This window comes from Neodiprion fabricii, chromosome 2 (assembly GCF_021155785.1).
Source record: "Neodiprion fabricii isolate iyNeoFabr1 chromosome 2, iyNeoFabr1.1, whole genome shotgun sequence".
Classification (NCBI taxonomy): Eukaryota; Metazoa; Arthropoda; class Insecta; order Hymenoptera; family Diprionidae; genus Neodiprion; species Neodiprion fabricii.
Window position 1 is genome coordinate 32453175 of NC_060240.1, and position 10197 is coordinate 32463371.

At 39.7% G+C, this 10197-nt stretch overlaps 1 protein-coding gene across 10 annotated transcripts in view; it reads right to left on the reverse strand.

Moving 5' to 3' along the window:
* The window catches only part of LOC124175234 (TLD domain-containing protein 2), a 79311-nt gene that overhangs the window by 27400 nt on the left and 41714 nt on the right, over positions 1 to 10197 (reverse strand). The window lies entirely within an intron of this gene.

Below are 10197 nucleotides of genomic sequence, written 5' to 3' on the forward strand. Positions count from 1 at the left end.
TCAACACGCATGCAGCGTCGCATGATTAGAATGGGTATGCCTCCAGGGTTTGGGTCAGTACGGGGGATGCGTGATTAAAAAATAAACGTGCACTATAATCCGCTTCAGCAAAACCTACGTACGTATAACATTCGTGTCAAAGCTGTGTATCGTGAATACACACCGACGGTGCAACTACGTGTACGTATAATTCGCGTGGCCGTAATGCTCGACGGGATAAACGGCCGCTTGGGTTTGAATCAAAGCTTTGACCCGCATTCTCGTTTGATCTTGGCTTTCAATTAGCGCGCTAACCCACGGCGTCCGAATACTCAGGTAAAACCCGAGCAAATGTAGGCATATGTGCGTTTAAAATATATATACACAGAGATCAGATTCCGCGACAGGCGGGCGACTTTTTCGCCTCTTAGTCATTCGCGTTATATCGCGCGTATCGACGTGTTTCTTCTTTTCTATACCTACCTTCCTACCTACATACATCGTAACTACATTTCTTGGTCAACTTTTCACGGTTAGCGATTATCCATTTCTCAGAGATTTATCCTCGCCCGTTTGTCTCACGGCAGAAATATTTATGTACGAAAAATAATGATCGTGCGGTTCTTTCGAATGACTTATCCGGTATTTTTCAAGAATGACGGAAACTTCATTCTTCGTCGAATATAATTTTTTGATCAATCGGTGATCGGAACGTTGATCCAAGCTTTTGTACCAGACCAACCCAATCAATAACCGAATCAATATATTTAAACGATATACGCAATTTATATGTAACGACCGTCACCGGAAGTTGACAGAATCTTCCGCAGAGTCTCGTATGAAATTATATAAGACATTCTGCCGATGATAAGTTTGACCGGAAATTTCCTAGGAACAAGTTTTTCGTATAAAGAAGAACGATCACATTCAGGAGGAATAATTTACGTTATATTGTAATGATAAAAAAAATTGAATTTGTCGTGCTAGAAATATGATTCGTTAACAATTATTGACGTTGTTACTGAACCGAATTCTTTATCTAAAAATCGTGCAGTAAACATACGATGTATAATAATCATTTATACACTGTGGAAATATTTGACGCCGAATTAGCGGGTTCTGAGATAAGCGATGAACGGCAACGAAAATTTATAGTAGCATACTTTCGTTTCACATTATACCTTGTAGATCAAAAAGTGTATACATTATACGGTTTAATTTAGTGGCACATAAAGAAAAAGCGAATATAAATAAAAAATCGATATTCAGGGGTGCGGAAAAAACAGCAGACTCCAGTTTATCGCCTTGAAAAATTAGTAGATACACGCAAGTTTAATTGCACCTGTACATGTTATATTATACGGTAATACGCATACAACTGTTGAACTGCTCCGCTGCTGGGCGAGAGTCGTTCATTCGTTTTGAAGAAATAGAACATTAATCGAAAGAATGATCGCATTATGAGGCGTATTCAAGGTTGCAAAAATACAGGTTTTTTTCTTTCTTTCTTCTCTCAAGGCGTAACACTGCACTGATGTGTAATCTAAATTTAAAGGTATGCGTATAACACTGATGTATATATATATATTTATATATATGGTGTTTTCACGAAGATCCGATCCCGCGGTTTATACGTTCAAAGACATTACTCGCGGTTCAATTTCTTATTCTTCTTTAAATCTCGATGCTACAATTTTTACGAGCAGTAAAAAAAAACTATAAAGCTTCTGAAAGCAATTCTTACATATAGCTCCGAAACTCTAGGTAACTGTGAATTATTTTTCTTGTTTTCCTCAACATATTCGCACCGCTGATTTTAGATAGCACCTGTAGTCACAGATAGCGGTCAAATAATCATGGTTAATTTAATAATGTTATCTTATCAAGATTATTTTCATGTTCTATAATTCAGTGTTGGTACAACCGGACCCCTGTAGAGTGAATTTTCTCATACATATAAATTTCACGGCTGACGTCATCCGTCGTCGAGAAAAAAAAAAAAAATATGTGCGAACAATAAAAGTTCAAGATCTAATCGATGACCGAGTTTTGTGCATAAATTGTTACCAGATGCTGCAGAGAGCAATAAGCGTGGGTAAAACCCATCGCTGTAGCAGCCGATGGTTTCTCTCTTCTCTTTTCTCCTCGTATCTAACAAGGAAGGTATCCCATTCCAGGTCGATCTCTCCGATTTGATTTCTTTTGTAATACGTTACAGTTGACTAAAAATTAAGCGACACGTACTTCTTTCTTTTTTATCTTCCATTAAACACTTTAAGGGGGTAAAACCACCCTCCAAAGTCAGACATGTCAAGGGGCGGTTTGGCATTTTCACCCACAAGAACGTAATATTTTCTTAATGAATCCACCTGGAAAAGTTTTCTCTTGACGAAAAATGAAATAGTAATTTCGTCAATTGAAAAAAAAAAAAACTCCCAAATCCCTCTTTGACATGCCTCACTTTGGATGGTGGTTTTACCCCCTTAAAGTGTTTAATAGCGGATAGAAAAAAAAAGAAGAAGATATCGCTTAGTTTTCGGTCTACTGTAACATATTACAAATGAAATGAAATCAAAGATTTCCACCTGGGATACTTTCCTTATAAGTATTGTATAAAATAATAGCAAGAGACTATGGCTCGCAGACTGCAAACAACCACCCATACGGTGTACCTCATAGAAATTTTATTCGCTACGTCGCGTCGTCTGTTGCGTCGCAAACGTTGCACACGTAGATTATTATACCCATACGTACACACGTGTCCAGATTTGAGTTGGTGTGCCAGCAACTCCCAGCTAAATTCCGATGCTCTCGGCCTGCGGAACGTGGCTCGAATTTAACAGCTGATATACACACCTAACTACACACGTACATCTACCATACGTACGTACGTACCCCGGATGGCAACGTCGCGCAATGGCGTTGCGACACTGTACATACATGCGGACATACGCGGATAAATAGCTGTACGTATTTACGCGGTAAGTACGTACAATGCGTGCCCGCTTACAGCGTAAGTAACGCAGCGTTATTTCTGAGCTTTTTCTGAAAGCGCGTCACGAGGTATGTACCTACATACATACTCGATTACACGCCGGCTGGTTTCCTATCGCCAAGAAGAGAATAACAAGAAAATCTCTAAAATTGGGTCGCACTGCGGCCTGTCGCTCGATATCGCTCGAGACGCTTCGCCGACTCGTTGCATGTCGGTAAAAGTTGGAAATATGTAACGACAAGGTCTAACGAAGAGGCAACAATTTTTAAGAGTATCCTTCTTTTCTTCTTTTTTTTTTTTCGTCTCAACGAATTGCACAGCGGCATTCTTTCGTTGCGCTACACTCGCGGCAGGAATTGTTTAACCACATAATTGTGAAGATGAACGATATTTCATTTCATTACTGACGCACGGAGAGAGGGAATAAGAGAGATGGAAAAAAGAATTCGCAGATAACGCGAAAAACGGTTGCAGTCACAAAAGCCGTATAGAAATTTGTAATACGTATCTAAAATTCTTGGTAAAATTCTACAGTCCAGAACTGCAGTTGGAGAATTTTATCCTGGAATGTTAATGTTTTTCGTCAAGATTAATGACTGCACAATCTTGAAACCATGACTGCATAGAAAACTCTAATACCTAAGGGACCTGACTAAAAAATTTACAATTCATGTAAACGTAAGATTTGACTTTACATTGATTTCCAGTTTTAAAACATCCGCGGAAGACTTGAAAAATTTATATCTCAATTTTCTCACGCGCTTTATACCTTGAAGATTAGTATCTTCATAGGTATGAAAATAAATTTCTGCAGTGCAATTATAGTATCTTTTTACAATCATGACTGGATCGTACGATCACTTTTCAACTCAAAGCGAGCGACTTACTGTACGCAAAAACTAGTGAAAGCAAAGTTTAAACGCTCTTCTTGATGCCGAGAAAAAAGTAAATGGTACGCGTACCTACGATACATGTATAATTAGACGATAATAGAATAAAACGTTTAAAAAAAAACTTGTTCAACGTCAAACATTATTCTATCCAACATTTAGCAGGCCAATTCATCAGAATTTGAAATTTCCCACAATAATATACATGTATACGTACGTTGATAAAATGACGAACATGTATAGATATAACCTAACGAATACGAAGAATATATTTTCGCAATAAAATTCGTTGATGCGCGTGACAGACAAAGTCCCAATTTTTGTAACGAAACAAAACGTCGCGCACAACGCTCCGCGATATACGATTGCATACGTTTAAAGTCGATTCGCGATGGTGCAGGTCCGATATCATAGGCGAGAAATCGTGAGGCATCTCACGTAGGCACGTTTTATACGTACGAGTACGTATGTACGCATATATATACATGTGACTCGAGCGTGTGCGCGATACTCCATAGAAATTATTACATGTTTCATCGTCCGAAGAGCGAAGTAACCGAACAACCTCCGCCCCGTGGCCGCTTACTAGCGCAGCAAGCGGCGAATGAATGCGCGCAGCGGATTCGTTGCGTCGGAGAAAGGTAGGTGGATCGAACGATCGATCGATCTACAGCGATCCCACGCCCGAACGTCGAACCAAAGGCCTCGTCCCCGTCCCCTTCAGTGGGTCAATGTCAGCTCCGGGGCGAGCGTTCCATGATATCCGATATTATGCTTATCCTACTCCGGAGGAGGGTCGATAAGAGTTACGAACAACGACGCGGTGTTCGGTGTTTGGCATTTACGCGGTTCGAGTCAGTAGCGTTACTTTAACGATACGCGTTAGAAAAATTCATTTAGTAAATCGTGACAAAGCAAACCTGTTGATATTAGTTCGAAAAGCCAACGATTTTTTCCATCATGTTTCGTTATGCTAACGTTACCAACTTCGGTCTCGTTAGTATTCAACACCCTATGGATTCACCCTTACTTCTATTATCTCGAGTACGAAGGTATTGAAGCTTTTCATCGATCACAGTATTACGGACTGCACGGCGAAACGAATGATCTGCAAATCCTGCGACGATGCGACCAATTTTTTTCCTAGTTCCGATACAACGATGCAGAAGCTGGCAGCGCCAATTAGCGGCCAAACATTTTAATGTTCATTCGAATAAGGTGATAAAGTTCGACAATCAAAATTTTGTGAAATACCTTGAACCCCCGAAACTTTCGTACAATCATGAGGATAAAATTGAACTACATTGTTTTTATATCCAAAAAGTTTAAAACGTTTGGCTGCTAACTCTGGCTTCTAGCTCCAGCTTCATTCCGCATCAGATTATACCTGTGCGGTATAATCGCGACCTCTGCCAAGGACCACGAGGATTAATTTCGCCAACCTTGACCCGAATAGGGTCACTGACCCCAAATCGCGTATGCGTGCGGAATAAACGTACAAGAATACAGTGATACGATTCTTGGATCTTAGAAATTACATTTTACCCGACTGTACGTAGGGACGTATAATAAACATGATGTGTAAGAGTTGCGTACCAATGTGCAACATTTTCTCCATATACATATAGGAATAAGGCTTGATCCACGTCCGGAAAGAATTATATTCGTAGTTTTGATTCGAGTACATCGATCCGTGCGAAATAATGAAAGTAAAAAAAAAAGAAAAAAAGAAAAAAATTTCGGAAGGTTATATTACACAGACGGACTTTCATCGTCGTTCAATGACGTCGGGTTCCACTGGCCAATGAAACGAATCCGTGGGCGTGCAGCGAGTTCAATTATCGAATTGTTCCGTCCGCACCACCTCTGACGAACCCCGATTCATTGCATTGGCGTTTGCATGCTAAATATTGCGAATATGCATAATAAAATAGTTTTCAAGAATCGCAAAATTAGGAGGAAAACGATAGTTAGCATTCTTCTCAGAAATTTATACCGCGACGTGTGCTAATTTCAAGTTCAATTCGTCTCTTCTGACACAGTCGTTGTAGTCGTTGCGCCGGCGACTACTCAATTTCGCTCGACTCTTCCTTCTGTACACGCGTATATACATGTATTAAAATTATGCGCACAAATTGGCAATATGTGTATACCATAAATATAAATCGGGATTTCCCAGCGACGGACGAGACATGACTGAAAGCGTACGTACGCAGTAACTATCAAATCGGAATAGGAGGCAATAGAATAAATAGTCGCGAAAGAACAAGAGCAAAATTTAAAAAAAAAAAAAAAAAACACGCTATAAAAAATATTGATTCACAAATATTTACAGTATACGACGTATCACCGCCGCTGTTTACAACTCAGAACAATACATGAACATCACACGCATATGCCTGCATATAATCGATGTTCCTTGAAGTTGAATTCGACGATTTACATTTACGTACCTAAATTTACAAAATAATTCTAAATTCCCGTGATTTGATTGAATTTTGCGAAGAATTGCTTCAAGAATATTTCGTGATTCATTGTGCAACACAACGATGATATACCAGCTCTCAAAGCGCCAAGGATACTCTCGCCCGCGGAACTACCTGCTTTGTACGAGAGAACCACAACAGCCAGTCTACCATGCCACGGTTATAGGATACGACTCGTCGCGCGTGTTACACCCGACGCGGACAAACGTCACGTAGGTACTCCTCCTAGGTAATAATGACTTGGATCATCGGCAGCGTCGCTGACCTCCGACGTATACATCCGCATGGGCGTCGTCGCATCGCTCTCGCATAGCTAAGTGCCCGACACACTCGGTATATGGTCATGTATTTGCCCGGGCCTCGGATCGCCTTATCGATACGGGCGACGAATCGCTCGGATAATCACCAGGTATATCATATACGGCATAGTTGATGCACGTTCGGTATTCCAATCGCGCATTTTTGCCGCGATCAACCGTATGGATTTCCTGCTCCCCCCCCCCCTCCATGCCACTGGCCCAAACGGTTCGACCCTCTTCGCCATCCGCGAAGCGTTATACCGTATAACATTTAATGTAACAACGTGTAACGTAACCTTCGGTGTAACAGAAACGTCTGCTGGATTCTTCTCTCGCATATCTGTAACGCGTGCTTGACACGCGAGTCGATTACATGCACGTACATCAACATCGATTGTTTCTCGTTGTTCCTGGTTTTTGTTCTTACAATTGATTGGGAAAAAGGAGACAATCGGACGCGAGAGGAGTGAAAATTATTGGAAGACACGGCCTCTGCGCTGCTGCTGCAGCCGCTGTTTATCGTCGTCGGTATGTTGCATTATATGTACGGTGCATCGGGGGACGGGGGAAGAGGGGAGGATGCGATCGTTATTACACGCACCGTAATGTACGTTGTGTACATAAACGCGAATATTATTATACTGCAGTGCACCGCGTGCTGCGGATGAAACGTAAATACGCCCGTGCAGATGTTCGACGTGTAACTCGCGATGATGATACGCGTCTGTTTTTATAACCGCATATTTTGACGAAGCGTATCAGTGGGCAGTCTACCTGCCCTGCGATAACTGATCAATCGGATAAATAAACATATATTTTTAATCTTACGACTCGTGTATGAATTTATGCGCCACCGAAGCGAGCGATTCGTGATGCTGCGAGAAATTTTATCCATCCATACGCTTATTGGGAAATCATCCACTCAGATACGCTACCTGACGGATCAAATATAAACTACTCTATGCAGGTCAAGCTTAAACTGCTGATATCAAATATAATATGTGAGAAATGTAGTTTAAAAGTGTTGAACTTTTTTTTAAATATTAAGTAATCAATTATTATCTATAAGCTTAGTTATTACTTAAAAACAACTTAAATTTCAATATTTGATCAAAAAATTTAATCATAGAGTTTCCACCACGAGAAAATAAAAATAAAACTTTCTGCTGCGTGTATGGGCGTAATAGCAAGTCTGGTAAGAACAATACAGTTCGATTTTACACTTTTCCTTCGGCAAATTCTAGTTTTGTAGTAATCAAAAATAAATTTGGTGAAGATGAAGTAATTGATCGTCGATTAGCTTGGATAAAAGCATTGAAAATTGGGAATGAGGTTACACAGTCAAAAAAAGTGTTTTCATTACATTTCACCAAAAATGACTTCATACCAACATGTAAGTAATTACCTATAGAATTTCATTTCATAATTATTTGTTTATCATCAATATGAAATGAAATTTTTTGTAGTGTAATATTTGTCAGACAAAATAAAAAACAATAAACATTAAATTTTATTTTTCATTGCAGCCAATGTTGCGATATTGCACCCACAATTTCATGCAGTGGATCTTTTAAACGAGAAGTTTGGAGACAGAATGCAATTATTTTATACTCATTATCACAACTAGTATCTGATTGCTGTAAGCCACATTTCATTAGATGTCCCGCATCAAGTATATCTTCACCACCAATAAAATTTTTATGACTAGGCTGAGTATTTGCAAACTCGCAAATTTCTTGTATTGAAATTTTCATATTTTATTGAATTTTTTTTGAAAATTCGACTTTAATAACTGTAAATAAATACACGCTTTCACATAAGAACACGAAAGCTGATTTAAAAATGCGTTTTAGAATAGTTACTGCTTCTGCCGCAAGGAGAAGCCACGCCCCCGGCAGATTTCCCAATACACTCATGCATCTTCTCTGATTTGTACACACATGTACAAACATGTGTTACATACATGTGTGTATAAATTGCTATTATACGTATAGACATGTGTATCAGACTGGGCCAAAAAACTGTAAAAACATTGTTCATGACGACAAATAAAAATTATCCTGAAAGTTTGAGCCCTTAATATTAATATAATGTGTATAATAACAAGTGATAATGGTTTTGCCGAGACGGTGCAGAACAATTTATAACAAATTTAGCGTTTCCGTACCGTTTTGCACGTCTCTCGCATGGAACGAATTAAGTTACAAATTGATACGACCTTGCCGGCGATTATATACCTAACAAAGTGCAGCACAATGTTTCTGCACATCGAACGCGACCGGATTCAAGTCTCCGGTCTTTTTACCCCGGTAGAATGGTTTCGTTGTTTGAAAAGAAATTGGCGAAAATTAGAGTGAAGAGGGAAGTCGGTGAGACGGAGGAAAATTCAAGCTCAATGAAACAACATTTATCGGTGATGTGTGAATATAAAATTAACCGTGGAATCATGATTCAAATATTTCAGATTTAACCGTTGTACAGGTTCGATTTATCGATCGGCGATATCTCTGTCGGAGTGGTGATAAGCGAAAATTTGGTATAAAGATCGAAGAAGCTTCATTAGCGGTGAAAAAAACCAAGCAACGGTGAACACTTGTCAAACACGAAAGATCGATTTGAAAGCCCAATATCATTCGACGACAACCGAGTCACTTTGCTGCTGACAAATTATCTTACCTGCAATTTTGTAAATGACAGGGTTTATTGATTGATAATGTATTATCTAAAAGAAGTTTCATTAAGCCTGCATTAACCTTGACTCATATATCGCAACAGACGACTGTTTTGCGCGTCGTCTCTAAAACGTCGGTTATCGCTTTCGAGTATTGATAAATGCGTATCGAAGAATACACGGATTGTATGTGAACTTTGTGATTTGAACGAAGGAAAAAAAGGATTGCACGTACTGCTACGTTATATGAACGAGTGAAACATCATCGGTCATTATTTAAATGAACAATTTCATCCAAATCGGAGTAATACGGATCACGAAATTGGAACTAGGCGAAAACGTGATCGGTTACTTTGACGAACTTTTGTCAACCAATTACACGTGTAACGATATAATCGAGAATCGAGATGTTCCATACGATTCTAAAAACAGTATTAAACGAATGTGTGAATCTAATCCCAATTTCATTATTCTATACTGATTTTGCCCACCTGTCGATAAAACGATTTTTTTCAACTTTTGAAACGCCTACTTGTAGTACGTGACCGAATCGGAATCTGCGCACCTTCGCAGTTTCTGATAGTGAACTTGGTCTGAAAATCCGTCGTAGTCTCTTTGGCCGGAGTGGAATTCTTTGGAGGCTTTATAGGAGCCGTTCTCCGTTATCGAATACGGGATCAATTCGAAAACCGAGGCCTTTGATTCCGCACGCCCTCGGCCATCTAGGCTAACCAACACAACGATCTGAATCTGGTACGGCAGCATGCTAGCCTTGTTGTTGTGTTCGAGTCTCCATAACGCGAGAAGTTGTTGTACCTTACCAACTCACTCACTCACTCACGAACCAACCTACTCTCTTGCAAGTCGGACGAATACG